Source organism: Dermochelys coriacea, chromosome 14, assembly GCF_009764565.3.
Source record: "Dermochelys coriacea isolate rDerCor1 chromosome 14, rDerCor1.pri.v4, whole genome shotgun sequence".
NCBI lineage: Eukaryota > Metazoa > Chordata > Testudines > Dermochelyidae > Dermochelys > Dermochelys coriacea.
Window position 1 is genome coordinate 12,755,445 of NC_050081.1, and position 18,107 is coordinate 12,773,551.

The 18,107-nt window shown below is 41.5% G+C and overlaps 1 protein-coding gene and 1 long non-coding RNA gene across 5 annotated transcripts in view; one reads left to right on the forward strand and one right to left on the reverse strand.

Annotated features, from left to right (window-relative positions):
• The window catches only part of CA10 (carbonic anhydrase 10), a 343,800-nt gene that overhangs the window by 304,267 nt on the left and 21,426 nt on the right, over positions 1–18,107 (forward strand). The gene's annotated exons all lie outside the window — the stretch shown is intronic.
• Positions 10,070–18,107, reverse strand: part of LOC122456587 — a 177,169-nt gene continuing 169,131 nt past the window's right edge. Inside the window, exon 9 of the long non-coding RNA XR_006275534.1 lies at positions 10,070–10,245. This is a non-coding gene — a long non-coding RNA (uncharacterized LOC122456587). The remainder of the gene's footprint in view (positions 10,246–18,107) is intronic.

Consider the following 18,107-nt stretch of genomic DNA (forward strand, 5'->3'; position numbering starts at 1 on the left):
CTCCTGGATGAGTTGCTTGGGAGAAGGGTCCCTGAAGAGGGACTGGGAAGGCAGGAGGGAACAGAACTGGATAGAATATTCCACCCCTATCATGCTCAGAGCCCAGCGATCTGTTGTGATCTGGGACCAAGCACGGTAGAAGTGGGATAGCCAGTTCACAAAGAGTGGGTAAGGATCCAGATTGAGTCCTGGTGCTCCACCCTTGGGCACATCTTCAAAAATTAGGTTTCAGCCCCAGGGGCTGTTTGGACAAGCTCTGGCCTTGGCCCGAGACTGTGACTGGCGCCTCCTATTATTCCTGCCCCTTCTCCAGGCTATGTCCTGCCTCCAGAGTCCGGAATAGAAGTGGGAAGGAGGCTGGGGTTTGAAGGGATTCCTCTGTGGTGCCAGAGTATGGATCCCCAGGGATTTCAATGTCGCTCAGTAGTCTTTCAGACTATTCAAGCAGGAGTCTGTGTTCTCGGCAAACAAGCCCGCACAGTCACAGGGCAGGTCCTGAATGGTGTTCTGGACCTCTGGGGGTATGCCTGAAACCTGTAACCAGGCGCTCCGTCTCATGGTGATTGCTGTGGCCATGGTCCAAGCCGCAGGTCCAGCTCAGGCTAGGGAAGCCTGGAAGAAGGTCCTTGACCCCACCTTGCCCTCCTCAAGAAGCGCTGCAAACTCCGGGCATGAGTCTGACGGGAGCAATTCCTGGAACATAGCTAGTGCTCTCCAGGAATTGAAGGCGTAGTGGCTGAGCACCGCTTGCTGATTAGCAACATGAAGCTGGAGCCCCCCCGGGTCGAGTAGACTTTACGGCCGAAAACGTCCAGATTCTAGGCATCTCGTGACTTCGGGGCAGGACCTGGTTGACTGTGCCGCTCTTTGTGGTTCACCGCATCCACCACTAATGTTCCAGGCTGAGGGTGGGTAAAAAGATGTTTGTACCCCTTCTGCGGCACAAAATACCTCTTTTCCACCCTTTTGGCCATGGGAGGTATGGAGGCCAGGGTTTGCCATAGCACCTTTGTGGTGTTTTGTATGGTCTTTATAAGGGGCAAGACTACCCTAGAAGGACCCTCCAGGGCAAGAATGTCCACCATTGGATCAGAGTCTTCTGGCATCTCCTCAGCCTGGAGGTGTAAGTTTTGGGCCACACTCCTAAGAAGGTCTTGGTGAGTCCTATTGTCTATTGCAGGGAGCTTGGTGGTGGAGGTGCCAGCCACTGCCTCATCCGGTGAAGAGGATGACGAGGCCCATGGGACGGGGTCCTCCTAACCCTCAGGCTCTCTGGAGGCTGCTCGGGTATATCTGCCCTATTTGGGGTGGACTGTGGCACTGGTACCACCTGGGGTGCTGACTTGAGAGTTGCATCTGCTTGCGAAGACCCAGGGTCCTTGTCACATGGGGGGGTCTTCAGGTGCTGTAGGAGTATGGCGCGGTACCAACGTGGCTGAAGGAAGAGACTGGGATGCAGACATTACAGACGTGGGCCTGGAGCCCAGCCCTTGAGCCTAATGGTAGGCCCAGGGAGTCCAAACGGGCCACTGTACCGGCCCCTGCCACTGTGGGGGCCAGGATACCCCCTGCGCATCTTGCGATCTGAGGTGCCGGTACCAAGAGCAGTACTGACTATGTCAAGAGGTCAACGACTCATTATCGGAGTCTGTCTAATTGTCTAAACCTGAAGGGACAGAGCCCAGCGGTGCTGGGGAACGGTTCCCTGGTCACAGGGAGCAGTGCCATTGCATCATTGGCTTGTCCCGGTGTTGAATGGGTGGCGGTGCCACCATCAGTCCTGCAGAAGGTGCTGTAAACTGCACAGTCCCATCGCCGGGCCTTGCGCTGCCACCTGGATCGGTGCCAGTGGTCGCACCTGTAGGGCTAGGGACTGTGCCATCATGGCAATAAAGTCCCAAACGTCCTCAAAGGTACCTGGCATGGAGGGGAGATCAATTTCATCCTCCAATGCCTCCTGAGTCAGGGAGTCCACCAACAGAGGACTTGTTGGAGCCCCTGGCAGGGTCGGAGTCGACGGCGCCAGGATCTGAGGGCGAGGCCATGGGTGCCCTGACTGGGATCCCTGTGCTGTTTCCTGGTGGGGACTGACCCCTGTCCACCGCAGCCTTCTTATACAGCACCAGGGACAGAGTGGTGTCGCATGCTCAGACCCACTTTATGAGCCAGGGAGCGGTGTCGATGTTCCCTGGAAGAGTCTTTTTTCGGTGCCAAGGCGTCCTGCACCAAAGCCGGTGCGCTGCGCACCAGTGTCATTTCCAGTGCCAGCTGAGGGCAAAGAGCCACCTCCATTAAAAGGAGCTTGAGGCAATAGTCCCACTCCCTCTTCATCCTGGGTCTAAAGCTCCTGCAAATGGAGCACTTATCTGTTTGATGGCTCTCACCCATGCACTTAAGGCACGACACATGTGGATCACCCTGGGTATAGGCTTCCCGCAGCGTTCACAGGATTTAAACCCCTGAGACCGAGGCATACCCGGGTCAGGGGAGCTGGGGGGGGACCCCCCCAACAGAGGCTAACTACTACTAAACTACAACTTTCAAGAACTATTCACAACTAACTAGAAGGTAACCACTAATTAGGCACTTGTGAAGCAAGAGATTGAAGGAAGCTCCAACGACTGTCACTGGCAGTAAGAAGAAATTGAGCAGGAAGCAGGTCGGCGGTGTCCTATATACACACCACCATGAGGGCACCACTCTAGGGGGCTCCGCTGCCAACCTGACGGGTACCCCTAGCGGAAAATCTTGTGACAATCATGCATGCAGCGCACACACACACCCATTGGAATGGACATGAGTAAGCACTCAAAGAAGAACCATACTTACAACGCCGCTGCAAAAGTCCTTGGCTGTGGCAAAATTCAGCAACACAGTTAAAGCAAGGTTCAGTCCCATCTGCACTGCAAGAATGATCTACGCTTGAACCACATCCAGAGGGACCACAGTGTTTTATCAGGATCTCCTGATATGGCAGGAATGAATTACAGTGGAACACAGGACTTAAATTAGAACTATTTTGCCAACTGTGAAATTGTTTATTCACAGGACTTTAATTCAACTGAAAGCTGTAAATATTCTGATGTGTCAATAAAACAGGTTCCCCTGCACAAAGTTGTGGGTGAACTATAGCTGATTGTCTATGTCTACCTAATAACTTGTCACTTTTCCACACATGGAACTCTCATTGATGTCAGCAGGAGTTATGTCTGTAAATCGATGCCAGGATATGGCACTAAGATGGTCTCTGTGCTACCAGCCCTGAACAAACCATTTGTAAAGTCAACCATGAGCATGAAAAGGTGTTATAACCAAACTCTATTCCATTATATCATTCTCTGAAACTCTAGAAGTTCCACCAAAGATAACATTGATACCAGATGATTTAAACAGAACTTCTGTGGGGTGGCCAGAAGCTATAAAGGGTTAACAAGGACAGGACAAAGCCCTGATGTTTGTAAAGCTAACAGGTACATCCCCAGTTTTCAGGCACATGTGGTGATCATAAACATTGCATGAAAGCATAGGATGAGTGAAGAGGATAATCATGTCTAGTTGAAACGGGGAAATTTAAGCAGAAAATTCATTATCCAAGTTAGAATTTGACCAGGGTCAACACCGCATCTTTCAGAAAATGTGCCATGAGATCTTTAATGACCGGAAGTAGTTAGGAACACAATTTTACATCACATCCCAGGAGACTTATAGATTCTATCTGGAGTTCTCCTAGAAATCTCATTTCTTTTGTTCAAGCTCACAATTAGTTGAACAAACCAATTCCCCTGGTGACCTGTCCTCTTTTCTTCCGAGGTGATTTTCTTCTACTTGACTCCTGTTCTACACAAAATAATTCATCACAGAGATTGCATTTTTTTTCTTGCTGGAAAGAGTCAGTTTCTGAACTAGATCAAACCACCCTTTTGCTCGTCTGTATTGACTCATTTTAAATTATTGAACCTTTCTCCCAGAAAAACCTCTTCATGCTGCTTGCTCAGAAACTGGCAGTTTTAAACGTAATTCGGAAACTTTTTCCTCGGGAGATCAGAGAATATAACAGACACACAATTCTCTCCCTAAACAGAGCTTACACTTCAGTGGAATTTTTTAAAAGTGAAATGAGTTATCCTTTTATTCTTGAGTGTTCTTCTGTATCTCTCTCTCTTTATATCTGCAGTGATTAACTGGTATTATCAGATTGGCTACTTTAATTTTCTCTTTGTAAAGACAAGATGATGGTGACATATATTTTGTTACCCAGTAAAGGCTTAATTAATATAATGAATGTATTACAATTAATGTATCTGAGGTCGACTTACCTTGCATCCTCACAGTGCGGGGTTGACTGCCGCTGCTCCCGCCTCTTGCCGCGGTGGAGTACAGGAGTCGATGGCAGAGCGATCGGGGATCAATTTATTGCGTCTATCTGGCAGGTAGTTTAGACGTACCCTTAGGTTGTTGCAGAGCTGCACTACCCAGGTGCACCGGGCAAGTGTGACCCATGCCACAATCATTAAAAGAAGGGGCAAGCACACTCCCACTGCGTTCTGGCTAGCAGAGAGGGCTGGTATGGGGCAGGAAGAGCTGGCTTGGCCTTACCTCCTCCCTGCCCCTCTTCGCCACCCTCTTTAGCATGGCTCCTGTCTCTAGTGGAATAGTCCTTGTGCTCAATAGAGTCAAAAGACTCCCATTGTGGTTGGTTCTAGTCGCATGCCTATGCCCTCCCATATGCCCACAACAAATGAACCTGCCTCAGCATCTCAATGTCATGCAGAAAACAAAAGAGGACTCCTTGATTAGGTCTCAAAAATGTACTTATTACACATTTCAGTACAAAAATCACTGGACAATTTTTCCTGCTAATTCTGTAACAACTGTTTCCTGGGCTAACAAAACAACTCAGCCTTCTGCTTCAATTTATTTAAATTGGAATATACTTACCAACTTGTACAACAGGAACCTTCTTGAAATTGTTATTTAAACATTAAAAAATTCTGCTTTGCCTGCTTAAAAAACATCAGCATTACTCTCATTCTCTTCTCTCCCCCAAGATGCTAGATTTCATGAAAGCCACAGAAAAGCAGAATATAAGAAAAACAACCCATACCCAGGCCTGCTTCAAACCAAGTTGCACCATCCAGCATATTTCCATACGACTATATAAGCTATGAGTTTATGAGAGTTGGGAATTGGCAATGAGTTACACTTATGATATCAGAAAAATAAATTGTACTACCTGGCAACCTCAGTGGAGTCTTCCAAGGATTGAATGTATATATAATCTGTCTCTTACTTTGTAGTTCATACTGAACACAAAAAATGGAAGCAATTGGGCCTGACCCTTATTCATTCAGGACTTTCAAAATGAGCAAAAAGAAAAGGAGTACTTGTGGCACCTTAGAGACTAACAAATTTATTAGAGCATAAGCTTTCGTGAGCTACAGCTCACTTCATCGGATGCATTTGGTGGAAAAAAAGTTTTTCCGATGAAGTGAGCTGTAGCTCACGAAAGCTTATGCTCTAATAAATTTGTTAGTCTCTAAGGTGCCACAAGTACTCCTTTTCTTTTTGCGAATACAGACTAACACGGCTGCTACTCTGAAACCTTTCAAAATGAGGACAGCCTCCTTGAACTGGACCAGAAATTCAACTTGCAGTTATTACAAAGCGTAGAATGACAGTGTGGTGCATTTTGTGCAGGTCTCTCTGAAAACTAGCTTGTGTGCTAGCTCAGGTAAAGAGAGTTTCAGTAGTCTAGTCTCAATGTAAGAAATGCACAAGTTACTTTTGGTAAGTCCACGTCTCCATATCCACTCAGTCATTCGTCTCTCTACTGAGATGGCAGTTAATGCTATTTGTTTTTGTGATGAGGCCATCAGTGTAACTCATTTCCAATCCCCATCCCCTGAAATATCCAGTCCACCTCTCCCATTAATTCATAGCTCAGACCTACATATGTAAATACATCAGATAACACAACTTTGTTCGATAAAAGCCGAAATTTTTGGTTAGTTTTACTTAGTTGTTGCTGACTGTCTTTCAGTGAGCTTTACATCATTGGAGCAAAAGAAGAGACAAAGTACTCCTGATTTTTTTAAAGGAGGCAAAAAAATATTTTTATCCTTCTCAGAGGATTTAGAGGATAATTTCAGGATGGTTCCTGTTTACAAGCACGTATGTATATCCTGAGCTATATAAACTCTGAAGCAGAAGGCTTTGGTGTTTGGTTAGCCAAGGAATCAGTTACCACTGAGTCAGCAGGAAGGTTACTTTTGTACTGAAACGTGTAATGAACTGTTTTTGGAGCCATTATCAGGGGGATTCTTTGTTGTATAGATGAAACTGAGAAGTTGAGGCAGCCTCATTGTTGTGGGCATAGGGAGCAGAGTTCTGAGGGATGATATGGAACAGTCTGCAGGAGTTTGCATACAATACGGTTACTAAAAATTACAGCGACAGCTGTGAGTTCGAATCGACACAGCATCCTTGTGCTCCGACTGGCTGAGGTGATGCCACTGAAGTAGAATTAATTATATTGGGAAGCTTTTGGTAGCAAAATGACCTTCCTCCTTCCCTTTCTTTTTTTAATTAGTAAGATAAAATGTGCAGGTGTGTGCTGTAATGAATGGCTCTTCCCACCTTCTCTCTGAGGTGGCCAAAAGGCATTTGTCCATCACCTTTGCAGTGAATCCTGAAGCATGTGTTCTTACAATAAGCAAACACTTCTGTGTGTTCAATATCATTTTACTTCCTTTGACTGATACTGTACTGCATTCTTCCAGCAGTGGCTATTAACCTCCTACTTCCTTTTTTCACTGTAACTACCTTAAGGCTTTTAGCCTCACGTGTTTTATTTGTCCTTAAGTCCCAGTTCTCTTCCCTGATCAGTATAATGCAACTCAGTTCATTCATGACAGGTTTCAGAGTAGCAGCCATGTTCATCTGTATTCGCAAAAAGAAAAGGAGTACTTGTGGCACCTTAGAGACTAACAAGCTGTAGCTCACGAAAGCTTATGCTCAAATAAATTTGTTAGTCGCTAAGGTGCCACAAGTACTCCTCGTTCTTTCAGTTCATTCAGCAACTGTTCCCCCCCCCCATTCGGTTCTTTGCTATAAGACACATTCTACCTTTGTCTGCCTTCAATTAAATGTTCTCATCTGTTATCTCAGGTTCTTAAATGATTCACGTCCTTTTGGTTTCATGGTGTTAATTATTTTTTTGTGCCTTCACAATTACTTTCATTCTACACATTTGCAAATCTCTTTCATTCAAAACAATTTACATAAACAACAAAAGTTTGTTGTACCTGGAAACTTCTTGTAAGCTAGCAAAGATACCATTTAGGGACATTGGTTGTTTTCTGCCCTGTAGGCAGATCTAACCCACTGTGCCATCTCTCCTCTTAATTTCTGACTTTCCACCTTACACACAAAATCCCAATGTGAAATTTTCTCAAACAATTGCCAGAAATCTAACCCTGTAATATATCATCTCATCTGCCACAATATTCATATCCTAAAGGAACTTTCAATAATTTAATAAAACATTCATTCCAGAACGCTGTTGGCTATTTTTAATCAAGCTGTGCTTCAAATGTTTATTCATTGTAGCTCTCAGCCTACTTTCAAAGACATGATCCTGAAGTCACCAACTTTTATATTCATATCCTATTGTTTCCCACTTTTATTAGCCTTTTAAAGGTTTCCCTATTATCACTCTTCATCTTTTTGAGATCAAAGTGCTCTGCAATGCTGTTGCCCAAACCATTTATCCCCTGCGGGCCTTGCAAAACCTTCAAAATGGGCCTTTGCACAGCATTAGGAGACACATGCTCCGTGACAGAAGTCAGACTTTGTAATAGCGTTGGGTGTGCTGTCTATCTTAGGAGCTTGTATGGATCCCCTTTAATGTAGTACCTGACCACTGCAGAAATCTTTCACGTATTCATCCTCACAACAACCCATGAGGTAGGGTAGTAATATTTATCCCCATTTTACAGAAACTGAGGCACAAAACTGAGTGACTTGCTGAACATCACACGGGAAATCTGTGGCACAGCAGGGACTGCTAAGTCCTAGACTAGTGCCCGAACCACTGGACTATCTGAAGAGTAAAGCATTTAAGAGAGAGAACCATTTGTCAGTAAGCCATGCAGCAAACATCCATGTGGCTGTATTTCCTAAGTTTGCAAAGATATTAATTTAGAAGGTACACTTTCACAATAAAAATTTGTTTTTCAAGGAAGATTTTACCTGTGTTATAACATCTATAGATTATTAAACTTGAAATAAATATTTTTAATCTAGTATATTTTTCTTTATGCGAATTTTCTTTTTACTAGTTTACCTAGGTTGGACAGTGAAAATAGACAACTCAAGCATCAGTTTCATTTTCCAGTTGTCTCATGAACTAACATTATGGTCATTTAAATTTTGAGAACCTTTGCCCATTTATTTCACCTTTTTTTTGGTCACTGGAAAATATTCTTAATTCAAACATATACTTGTCATAGGCAAAACTGTTGAATTCTTTTCTCCTTTTTTATTTGTTCCTAATTTACAGTGTTAATGCTAATATTTTCTTTGACCATCGAGTCAACACTGAGTTTAATAACTTTTGGCAGATTGGTATAGGGAAGTTTTTGTCAACATGAAGGTTTTCACCAGCCTAAGTCAATGATTAATGTCAATGTGAAAATCCTCCTCTCATTCTTTTATTCTTTGATCTGTGTTTGCTGTTGCACATCGCTTATACTGTACAGGAATATCTGCATATGGTACTTTTCCATTGACAGGGTAAACAGACAGCTACACTGGTGTTACACAGAGTGAGAGAGAGAGAGAGAATGGCATTGTTAATGCAATTCCATCACACAATGGCCAAGCACCAGTCTCCTTTTGAAACAGAGTCTCATGGTAATATAGTGACCAAAAAATTAGTCCAGGCCATCACTGCATCATTTTTCTTATTTGTAGAAACCACTTAATAGGTTGAGCACTAGGACATGGACAATTCTTCCAGAAAATCTGAGCCCTGTAATGCAACTGGATACATAAAAGCTACATCCTATCTAGGCGTGGTATCTGAGCATCTAGCATACCTGATATGAAAGAGTAGTTAAAATACATGTAGCATTCTTTGGTCAGAAATCCCTTCACATGCTGATGGGAGATGCAGCAAGGGCAGTGGCTCAGGGAGTCCCATAAAAAGTTTGTGGTTGATCTTTACCTAAAATACCATGAAACAGCCATTCCTATTTTTTGGGAACAGATGCACCAGAAAGTTTAAGATACTCACTCACCCTTCATTTGTATGTTTCAATATAACAAGAGGTAAGTACTTGCAACCTAAGTAGCAACTGTTAATTAACTGTAAAAGGTCATATGATGAGAGTAACTCATGAGGTTAGCTCCTTGCAGGGGAATCACAGACAAAGCTTGCTAGCCATTACTCTGCAGTAATATCACCATTTGCTCATAATGAATGTTTTACATAATCTGCAGCTTAAGTATTAATTCCTAGTGCATAACTATTTTACGTAGGTTTCACAACGTAAACAGGTACAGAGTTAACTACTGACTATTGCATTTCATATCAAATACCTTCATACAAGTGTCTTTTCACAAGCTAATAAAAGATGGAACTCCTCTTTTAACTGCATCTTCCTGGCCCTATTCTATTTGAAAGGAAAAACTAGAATCCTATATTTTCTTATTTGTTTAGGGTAATTGGTAATTAGGGTTATGTATTTAGATGAGACGACTATTAATCCAGTGTTAATGATGCCCGTAGTGTGGGTCTGCTTTTTTTTCCCTCTCCTTTTTTAAGATATACAATAACTGGCTAAAGCAATAAAAAGCAAAAAGCAATTTGTCACCAAGAGGCTAAACAACTTTATTTTTAATACAGTGAGGATGCCAAAGATACTAGAGATTTATAAAATAAAATGATGTGAAACAGATGTTTTTGGCATTCTGCTACTTTGCTGTATTAAATTTAATCAATCTTTTTAATTTACTTTAATCTTGAAACCACACTGCAGTGTGATAAAATGCTAAGTAAACTGCTGGAAGTCTAGGTGGTCAGGTAAAATTTATTTCACCAATATACCAACATATAAAAGCATACCACTCCTGTGATTTTAGCAAAATAAAACAACAAAAGACAAGTAGATGTATGAATTAATTAATAAGGAGTATGTGGATAATAGCATCTTGGGCAACATTAATATTTCTTGGTGGATCACCCTGTGAGAGAGAGAAAGATGTTTCAGGTATGCAAAAAGACAACTAACATGCATCATATTCTTAACTACTTAAAGCGTGTCAGCAATGTTTTCTAGTACCCAGTCTTCCAAACTTTAATCTCCTTGAGAGGAATCTTTGGAGAGACTTTGCAGGATTGGACCCCAAGGGTGAAATCCTGGCTCTACTGAAGTCAGTTTTGCCTTTGGCTTCAATACAGCCAGGATTTCACCCAATGAGAGGATTAAAAAAAGGTGTATGTAATTTTTGTAATTATTTATTTTACCTTTTAAAGTAATAACAATATTTTTTCATAGCAGGATCAAGAAGGTGGCAATACAGCACAAAAATGTTATAGCTGCAGGCTATAACAGACTATGGCAAACTATAATCTACCTTCTCCTTTCTGAAGTAGCTCTGGAGTTACCAAAACAGTATGAAAGTATATTCATCATTTGACAAGGGCCTGCAAGTTGTTCCTTGAGAAACAATTAAGGCTCTTCATTAAAGTGGAAGAATAATCTATTGGCTAATAGGCTCAAATAATATTTTTGAGATCAGTATAAACAAATACATTTGCTTTTATGTGTTTTTAAGGATTTGTTCAAGCTCATACCAACCAGGGCGGATTTTTTGATCTAATGGAAAATACAACTGTAATATTGTCTCTTTTGTTTTACATATCTTCAAAAAGCTGGCTGTTTATGATACTCTAGAATGCATGTTCTCTTGGGCAGGTATCTGTGCCTTATGCAGTGCCAAGCACGCTCTAAGGAAGAGCTTAAAAAAATAATAAATGAGAAGTTGTCCAAAGAATACAGTGCATGAAATAAACTCAAAAGACTTTTAAGACTTGGAATTTACTAATTGTGACTCTGTCTTTTATATAGTAAAAAATCAGAGATACAGACATATTCTTGTACACATATAGACATCCCTACAGGTGTCAGGAAAGCTCAGAGCATGTGTTCTAATGTAGTCTGTAGATCATTTCACCAAATTTTGTTAATAAACATACAGTGGCCGAAACCTTTTGGGGAGGGTGGGATTTTTAGAAATAAGAGAGAGCAGAAAAAAATACACATAGTCCGAAATACAGTACTAGCTCAGCTACTGAAACAGCATCTACTGACTTGGAGTGCTATGTTTTTATATTTTGCAACAGAAGTGCTTTCAGCTAGTCATTGTAGACCTGATCCTGAATGAAATGAACTCTCCATCTTCACATCCCATTCAAGCCATTGAGCATTTAGGACCTTTTGAACCTTGCAGGATTAGACCCTATGTCATAGCATCAGCAAGATAGCACCTTCCACTGCATCACGTTCAATTCCTGAAGTGATGCGTGGTATTGGCAAGAAGGAAAAACAGCAACAAGATCAAATGTGCTAAAAACCTTGATATATCACTCACAGTGGCCAAATGCCATAACATCTTGCAGGACACCTACTTTCTTTAATGTATTTAGACCAGGGGTTCTCAAACTGTGGGTTGGTACCCCAAAGTGGGTCATGACCCCATTTTAATGGGGTCACCAGGGTTGGTTTTAGACTTGCTGGGGCCTGGGACCAACGCCTGAGCCCCACCACCCAGGGCCAAACCCAACGGCTTCAGCTGTGGGTGGCGGGGCTCAGATTACAGGCCCCCCTCCTAGGGCGATGTGGCTCAGGCTTAGGCCCTCCTCACCAGAGTGGCAGGGCTCGGATTTTGGTCCCCCCAGCCTGGGCCAGTGAGGCTCAGGCTTTGGTCCCCACTCTTGGGGTCATGTAGTAATTTTTGTTGTTAAAAGGGGGTTGTGGTGCAATGAACTTTGAGACTCCCTGATTTAGACCATTAAAAAAAAAAGAAGTCATTTTTAGATAAGACATAGTAGATGGTAATGTCTGTGGACATCACAGAAATTTCAGAATCTCTCTCACAACGTGAGGACAATGAACTAATTTCAGATCCAGAGAATGAATGTGACAAAAGAATTCTGACCTCGCTCCTCTTCCTGAGGTCTATTTTAAAAGAACTGTAGCAACATCTGTATTTTAAGATATGACCATCAAATACTTTATTTCTTGGTTTTCATTCATTACACTTTCATTACTGAATGGACGCCAATTACATTCAAATTAAATTTATTCCTTTAACTGTTATTAATAAACCTTGTATATACAAAACTTTATCTTTTTTTTTCCTTAATGAGATCTAAGTCACTTGCTGCAAAGACTTTGCATCAAAACACTTAACTTGTCTACCAGAGAAATTCAGTTTGCTTCTCCTTTCCTGCTGGACTGGAAATGTGCTCTGTGTACACTCTAAATCAGATTTCAGAGTAGCAGCCGTGTTAGTCTGTATTCGCAAAAAGAAAAGGAGTACTTGTGGCACCTTAGAGACTAACAAATTTATTAGAGCATAAGCTTTCGTGAGCTACAGCTCACTTCATCGGATGCATTTGGTGGAAAAAACAGAGGAGAGATTTATATACACACACACAGAGAACATGAAACAATGGGTTTATCATACACACTGTAAGGAGAGTGATCACTTAAGATAAGCCATCACCAACAGCAGGGGGGGAAAGGAGGAAAACCTTTCATGGTGACAAGCAGGTAGGCTAATTCCAGCAGTTAACAAGAATATCAGAGGAACAGTGGGGGGTGGGGTGGGAGGGAGAAATACCATGGGGAAATAGTTTTACTTTGTGTAATGACTCATCCATTCCCAGTCTCTATTCAAGCCTAAGTTAATTGTATCCAGTTTGCAAATTAATTCCAATTCAGCAGTCTCTCGTTGGAGTCTGTTTTTGAAGCTTTTTTGTTGAAGTATAGCCACTCTTAGGTCTGTGATCGAGTGACCAGAGAGATTGAAGTGTTCTCCAACTGGTTTTTGAATGTTATAATTCTTGACGTCTGATTTGTTTCATTTGATTCATTCTTTTACGTAGAGACTGTCCAGTTTGGCCAATGTACATGGTAGAGGGGCATTGCTGGCACATGATGGCATATATCACATTGGTAGATGCGCAGGTGAACGAGCCTCTGATAGTGTGGCTGATGTGATTAGGCCCTATGATGGTATCCCCTGAATAGATATGTGGACAGAGTTGGCAACGGGCTTTGTTGCAAGGATAGGTTCCTGGGTTAGTGGTTCTGTTGTGTGGTGTGTGGTTGCTGGTGAGTATTTGCTTCAGATTGGGGGGCTGTCTGTAAGCAAGGACTGGTCTGTCTCCCAAGATCTGAGAGAGTGATGGCTCATCCTTCAGGATAGGTTGTCGATCCTTGATGATGCGTTGGAGAGGTTTTAGTTGGGGGCTGAAGGTGATGGCTAGTGGCGTTCTGTTGTTTTCTTTGTTGGGCCTGTCCTGTAGTAGGTGACTTCTGGGTACTCTTCTGGCTCTGTCAATCTGTTTCTTCACTTCAGCAGGTGGGTATTGTAGTTGTAGGAATGCATGATAGAGACCTTGTAGGTGTTTGTCTCTGTCTGAGGGGTTGGAGCCATTGTCTACAGCCAAGCGCTACGATATAACCGCATTTGCTCCAACCCCTCAGACAGAGACAAACACCTACAAGGTGTTTTCCATTACTCCCAACAGCAGCAAGGAGAACGTTCTGTGTAATGGACTGTGGGATTTTAAATTCCATCAGTCTAATAATTCTCCATATCTCAGTGCTAAAGAAGCTTGTATTGTCCGCTTGCAGCGATCTAACGTTTATCATGAGATTACATATGCACACTAGATTAAACAACCATTTCACAGGTATTTTTAAAAGATTGCTGAATAGAAGTCATAGAATTTGTGGTGCCCAGGAAAGCTAGCACAGCAGTCTCCTCTTGCTTGGCCAAATGGTTTTGATCAAATGCCACAACGGAAGCGTTCCATATGACCAGCTATGCAGCATGCTTTACTGGGGGGTATGGGAATCAAGAGAAAAGTCAAGTAGAGTATCTCTTGGCATCCAAAAAGAACTGCACCTGACATGTGAACATTGGAGCAATCTAATAAATATTTCGAGCTGGTCTCAGGCAAAATATGCGTGCGTAATAATTAAGCTTTTTAATGATATTCACATGCATATATACATACATATATGTTTTTTAAGGGAGGGAGTTAGGCCCTTTCCCCCACATTAGCCAGAAACTGATCTATAATGTCAACAGTATGTTATTCTGCAAAGAGGAAGCCTTACGAGACTTAGCAGTGCATGTAAACAACTCAGTGCATGGGATACGGGATAGTAGACTACTCCTAATAAACTGTAGTCAGCTCATACTGATACTCCCAATGCTGCCAACCTCAGATATCTAAAAACTTGTGTGTGTGCTTCTGGTCCAATGCACATTCTTGGAAGAGATGGAACAAGGACACATTTTGGATTTTCATTGACTAATATGAGAGTGATTAATCTTAATTCCCTCCCTCTCCCTGAAAACAGAACTTCTGTTGCTCAAGGAAAAAAAGGAACTATCTGTTATTCTTTGGCAAATTAATCTTAGTGGGAGAATCTTCCAAAGGAAGATCAATAGCATATAACAAGATTCTATATTGTTTAAGAGCCCTGAAACTCAAAGCAGAACTTAAAGAGATTTTCCTTACTGTATTGACTGTGAGGAGTTTGTTAAAGAAAAAAGAACAATGCCATCACTTGAAAGGTGAGATTTGTCTAAGAAACAAGCTTAACTTTATAGGGTCAAAGCACCATCCTTTACGGAAAAGTCCTACTGAACATTATAGGGATTAAACCGATAGAATACAATAGGTATTTCACAAGTTTCTATAGAAGTTACTCTGAAAATTTATAGACTTTAATAGAGAATTATATATTTTTAAACCATTCTATAAAATTCTATACTGAGACTTTTCTATATAGCCTGCTGCATACAGGACACTTTGAAAATGACCATTCTGTAGATAGAAACTAGAAAGAAAAGACCTGCATGCCTAACACTGAAGAACATTCTAATAAATAAAACATTAGTTCAGTGAAAAATATATGAATTTCTTTTGTGGGGAAAACAAAATACCCGTGTAGCACTGCCATGCTCATTGTACTGTGCCCTTAAGTGATCGACTGTGCAATTCTTTAATTTATCCCCCATTTTATAATTAATACTTACATGTATTAATCATATCTCCAATCCCAAAGCACTGTACAAATATAAAACATACAATGCAAGGATAAATATCTTTAACAGAAAAAACAACAAACTAATAAGCCACCTATAGGACAACCTACAAAGCTGTAAGTCCATAACACAGAGAGTTACCACAGATAATACACCTTAAATACCTCACCTCATTCTTCCTGGAAAAGTCCAAGAGTATTGATAGGCCTTCCAGGGTGCCCTAAAGCTTAAAAAAATCTGGGCTCTTTTGGAACAATGGGGGAAAGGATCCCTCCCCAAACGGATACCACCACCCTGCCAGAACTCTCCCCAAGGATTTCCACTGGTTACAACTGCAGCAGTAACAATCTATAAGATAATCAATATCCAAACTTTTTATATGTGATGTAATCTAGCCGGGCAGTGTCTCCAGGAGCTCCTGGCTGAATCCTTTTGAGATTCTCATTTCAACTGCTAATTTTTTTTGCTGCTATGGAAACCTTTTTGAGCACTAAGACAAAACTATAAAAAGGCACTGGAGGGGCAGCTGGATCAAGAGGACAGTCAAGATAGTGGAGCCACGCAAAGTGCACAAAACAGAAAGCACATACAAGAAGTTACCTTAAATCCAACTACAATATTGGATAGTGGGAGCCTGCCTACCCTGGGAATTTAGCTGGATTCCAGCCATTAGTGGCCAGCCACATGTATTCGAACAAACTCCTGCTATTGAGAGAGTAAACTGACAATTGCACTGGTGGATCTTGCCCCTACTTGACATCAAGGCAAGCTGCACTGGTACAAACTGTGCTTTATAGCAATTTATACTAGAAGTTTATACTGGTACAGCTACACTGGTGGATGAGATTGGTACAAATCCCAGTCTAGACAACATCTCTGTTTCAGAACGCAAAGTGTCCCTGCAATTCCTCCTCAGACTGAATAATTGAAAGGCGCAGACTACAGTATTTCAAAACCAGCTAGCAGCAATAGAACAAAGAAAGCAGCCCCATCTGATTCAGCTCAGACTACACACCCTCATCTGCAACTGTGGGAAAACAGTTGTTTACTTAGAGAATAAAACTGAAGATGCTTGAAAATAGAAGCTGAGGACTCTGTACTCTGAGGACTCTATGTCTCCCTGAATCAGATTAACAAGCACTTTGTTCCTTCAAAAAAACTTAGAGACAGTTTAATGCTCTGTATTAAATTCTGTAGGTCTTTTCCTTAAAGGCAAAACCTGCAAAATTAATGCACACTCATTCACTGTCTCTCTCTCACACCCACACACACCCCATTTCTTTATGCAATTTTTATGCTTCTGCATATTTGGGGAATAGTTTTCAAAAACTAATTCCTCAACTAGTTTAGTAGCCTGTAGGTGAATACCCAGTTATTGGAGACAAGCACATTTGGGGATCTTCAGCATAAAGCTTGTTTTTTTGTTAAAAAAAATTGTAATACAATGAACTTCTTGTGCTGGAATTAAATTGAAGTAGCTGCTGCAATCCCCCATCTGCTCAGTTGATTTAGAGTAGTTGGCTTGTCATTATAAATGGAGTTTAAATCTAGTTGCCTTGAAAAATTAAGCCAATCTGGTTATTAAAATGTCTGATGTAGTCAATTAATATCATGAGAATCAAGATCTATGTGTCTACTCAATACCAGTCCCATGGGAGTTTTGCCACTGTGCACAATGGGAGAAGAATCGGGGCCATCTAGCAACGCATTTTAACTAAATTGCTTATCAGCTTGATTTTGATGGAGGAAATTGCTTGTTTGGAGATTGTATTTGGTGTACATTACCAATATGACTATTCAGCAATTACTAACATAAATTGATTCTTGTTGTTAATTAGCATGTTATGAACAAAGGAAATAAAATGAATGCTTTAGAAGGTTTTAATTTTTATTATATACAGTGCTGTTTGGCAGGTCAGACTCATCCAAAGGGACTTTTTGATTAACAGGTAGTTGGAAGGATTTGTTGATATGCAAATTACTTGTTTATAGAATTTGAGTTCCGGGGGGAGAGGGGAAAAGAGAAGGAGAGTTGATACAATCTGAATTTTTAACTGTTTTGATGTATTGGTGGCAGGGTTGCTGCAGCAGCCAGAGTTGGTCCCAAGATACGAAAGAGACAGGGTGAGTGAAGTAAAATCTGTTATTGGACCAACTTCAGTTGTTGAGAGCGATAAGCTTTCAAACTTCACAGACAAGTGGAGCTCAAAAGCTTGTCTCTCTCACCAACAGAAGCTGGTCCAATAAAAGGTAATACCTTACCCACCTCGTCTCTCCCTTGATTTATTAGGTAATTTTTTCTTTTTGGCCGCATGACTAATCGTGGTACCATAATGATACTAAAGCCTAAATCATTCCCACTATGGCCTCTCACTGTGTCCATTCTTTTATCTCATGGAAAGGTGGATTAATCAAGGCCCTAATTACCAGAGCTGGTTAGAAAAAAATTGAATCTCAGTGTTTTTACTGTGGAAAAAGGAACATTTTTCGGCAACAATTTTCACAGAAAGAATTTCCCATTTTTCAACCAGCTCTTCTTAGTAAAAATTGCTCATTCAACACTATGGTAGTTAGCAAGGTTGGAAGTTGTGCCTCAACCTATGCTGAAACAGTTTTGGGTTTTTTTTTTTAAACATACTATTTGGGTCTAGCCTTGGAGCAATTTGAACAGTTGGGGGAGGAGAGATAATCTCTGTGTGCAGGGCTATAGGAATAGGGAGCTGGGAACAGGCACCAATTGGAAGCACTGGTAC